A 3,956-nucleotide genomic window follows, 5' to 3' on the forward strand; every position below is an offset into this window, starting at 1 on the left:
TCTAAAGCGCACGTCAGGGTGCAGTGCGGTCTCCTGGGAAGCCTAGGGATACACACGCGGTGCCCCGGCAGCCCCGTCCGGAGTTACCGGTGCCACACGCGTTGGTGTGCTTGGGAGCCCTCCCTTGAAAACTGCTTGACTTGTTCCTCCCGATACAGCTCGGGCAGCKACGTAGCCAACTTGGTCGGGTTTTGCGTGACAAAAATAGAATTACTGAGATTTGAAGAGTTTCTCACTTTAAAGTGAGGACATTTCTGTGCCTGTTGAAGGCTAATGTGGCGCTTTGTCGCTTCGTTAAAGATAGCTCGCATTCTGGGGAGCAATGTCTGATACGTGTGCGGGTTTTCAAACAACGTGCTTTTCGATGTTTAGTCTACACAAGTCACAGATACTCTGAAATATTTGCCAGAATCCCTATAATGTGTTTCTGCGCTATGTTAAATCATTTTCCCAAGGAAAATGGTCCAAGCTGCATTAAGGAAAATTGGCCATGTGCCTCCTTGGGTCCATTACTCACTTTTTTGAACTCAGTTTTTGAATCTAGCAAGGCCCAGCTAACCTTTTCACAGATGCTCAGTTATTTATCATGCAAACAGAAGTGAATTGGTCTTGCCCAAGTATTTYCACATCCACAGCTGTCCAAAAGAGCCTGTTTTTCTCTGCTTCCACAACCTCCTCACCCGCACTATCCTGCTTGGAAAGTTATGTTCTTTAAGGTGCACTCACACGCATGCGCACACACMTTCATATATGTATGTTATTATGCTGTTATTTATTATCAGTATTTCAGGATTTGTCAAATTCCCAGTGGTACTAYAGGTACTGGAGCCCACCAAGGCTCCAATTAAACAAGGTGGCTTGTTTAATACTGGTACCAGACAGCAGTCGTGCCAATGATTTGGGAAAGCTTTAAAATTCTCAAAACATTTGTGGTTTCAAAGACATGAGCCAGATATGTCTTAGACATGAGTGCCTAAGAAGCTGGCATTATTTACAGTTGTATAGGTGCTTTAATTTCCTGTTGTTAAGATTTTTCTTGATGCTAATGAAATCTAGGCCCAGGATTAATATTGTAGAATTATTTGGGCTTCAAAATGAGTTAGGTTATTAGTATGTTTTCTGAAACATATAATTCAGAGTTATTTGAATATTTTCTCATTCTTTCAGAGTAGCATGTTCATGAACAGTTCTTTCAAATATTTCTAAGTTCAGTTAAGCACTTGGGTTAATATATATTCTCACCTACATATGTGTGGTTGCAGCTGTTATTACCCAGTGCAGGTTTGAGTATAAGGTTCGTTTTCCATCCCGAGTATCTAATGGCCATTCAGATTCATTTTTGGTCATTCTTGCCAGCAACTTCAGTCAATGGAATTTTGTCAAAAACTGAACGTGTGCAAAAAATGAATATAAAGAAAATTATTTTAAAATGTGGATTATTGTACGTGGCTTTGGGGGGAAAAATTGCCTATATCTGGGAAAACTGTCATATGCTTGCATAGGTCGTATGTTTAAGTATAGAAAAATTACTCTTTTTTTTGTGATGCAAATATTGTACTCTGGAGCAAAGTTGTGTACTCTGTAGCTTGTTTTATTTTAATATAAATACTTGTTTCATTTTCAGTTCAAAAATATTTAAAATAAAGTCATATCCTGATGCTAGACTGCCTTTTCCTAGAGCAATACTTTCAACCTTTATTTCCTTTATTTTGATTTTCCAGTGAAAGCTTCAATCCTGTGTGATTAATTTAGAACTTAATAAGTTACTTTCTTTCACACARAAGTATCTCAGAAACCCTTAGGCAACTGTAGATCAGCAGCTGAATAGCAATTTTCTGAGGAAAGCTCGTGCTGTGGAAAGAGAAGGGGAAAGTTTAAAAAGAAAAAGAAGAATGTTCCTTAGAAGGAATGTTGTTATACATCTGCTTTTGCTTGATTTAAGTGAAGGAGCCAAGGCAAGCTATACATGCAAAAATGCTTTCATTTGATAGTTTTTTTTTGAGTCTTGAGCCCGTACAGAGAGATTTATTCCCTATTTTGATAGCCTTTAGAAGGCCCTTGCTCTCCTCYCATCCAGGATGGCTTTTCAAACACTAAGGTGAATACTGTTAATAGTGGCAACACAGTGTCCCAAGGACCGGGACATGACATCCTGTAAGTTTTACACCAAAAAAATAAGGAATTATTGCCAAGGATGTAACGAATGGGGAAAGAGAGGGGGCTCTAAGAAGCTTGCCTTCTCTCTCAGTTTGCCCTCAGAAACGCAGTGATGGAGCCAATGCTCACGGGACAGGCCGGAGGGTGAGTGCTGAAGTGACCTGTCTGAACCACTCACTGTCATTCGTGAGCTCTGAAAGTGGCTGAATGAGCCCGTTTCCTTCACTCCCGTGTTAGGCAACTCTTTCTGGAAATAGTAGAGATCTAGCTTCGGTGGTGCTAAATATTTTGTCAAAATGCAGGTATTTTATGACTCGCTAAAATACAGGGAAATAGTTTTCCAGCAGTTTTTCATTGTTGACAGCTGTCCGTGAAAATGGAAGCCCCTTTTTTTGCTTCTTTAATATACTTATATGAAGCCTTATATTGACTCTTAGTTGGCAAACAGAAATTCTATTTTTCCTGACTAGAACCTATCGCTTGTCTTGTCAGAAAAGGACTGACGCTGACGGTATTTGGGGAGAATGGGAGCAGAATGACAAGCAGGCAGTAAGACACACATACAATTATAAAAGATAGTGTTTCCGTAATCAATGTGAAGCAAAGTACACATACAGAACTCTTAAAGTTTAAACCTCTTAACAGGAAAGTAACTATGATGTGGTATAATGCAAAACTTCTGTCTTCATTCCTGGTATTGCGCTTTCTGAGTGCCAAGTTTTGAGCTATTTTAGCTGTCACCCTCATTCTTCTGAGAACAGCAGAATCTAGTAACTCTTTTCCACTGAGAATCCACGTGCTTAGCAGCTCGGACTGCTGCAGAGAAATGCTGCCAGACTAGTGCAAACTGTATAGTAATATTACCATAGAGGACTGCTACATAGTAGTGAACACCACTTGAAAAACTAAGAGGGTCAGGCAATGGTTCAAAGGAAAAGTACACTACAAATTTTAAGGCATGAATCTAAGCAGGAAGATGGTCATGCTACTGCTCTGTTTATTTTTTCTTTAAGGTATTTTCATTCCATCTAGTTAGCCACCCTTGGATTCTTTAAAAGATACATTAAAAAAAGCTGCAAGAGCAGCTGAAATACAAAGTTTGTTAAAGTGCAGCAAGATAGGTAGTGAATTCTTGTTATCAACTTTCAACATTTTGATTAATTTCACCTGAATTTTGGTTCTTAAGGTCCTCTAAAAATAAATCCATAATATTCTAATTACAGTGGAAATGTAAAACAGTTTTAAAAAATTACTTTGATTTCTCAGGTGCAGATGTGTTCATCCTGGCTCATCCTGGATCCTTTGGTTCAGACAAACTGCATGTAAGGAAATCTGGGGAAAAACAAATGGGAAAAACAGACATTCTTGATATGGCAAGGATATTCTAGAATTACGTCTCTAAATAAACTCTCACAGAGGGAAAATGAAGCAAAATTAAGTGTCTCATGCTTGTTATATATAAAACCAGGAAGGTTYGTGCTTTTGTTCATGTTTAGTAAAGTTTATTTTCAAGACAGGTAAATGCATTGAAATTTTGCACAATTAGTACAATAATTACATTTCTCATTCCGCTTTCCTGTAAACGTGGCTTTAGGGATGGAATTGCTTGGCAGAAAGCACCGTGATGGGAGCCTCAGTTCTCCAGAAGGTTTATGTAAGTGGATCAGAGAAAACACCCAAGAGCTATTAGTGCTATGGAATATTTAAGAAGTCAGCTTGATACTCTAATTCCTCAGTATCAATCAGACCATTTGGCCTCAAATAATGGTCTTCTGGGGTTACAGATTGCACAGAGGTAA

Source organism: Nothoprocta perdicaria, unplaced genomic scaffold (assembly GCF_003342845.1).
Source record: "Nothoprocta perdicaria isolate Ctin4 unplaced genomic scaffold, notPer1 scaffold_96, whole genome shotgun sequence".
NCBI lineage: Eukaryota > Metazoa > Chordata > Aves > Tinamiformes > Tinamidae > Nothoprocta > Nothoprocta perdicaria.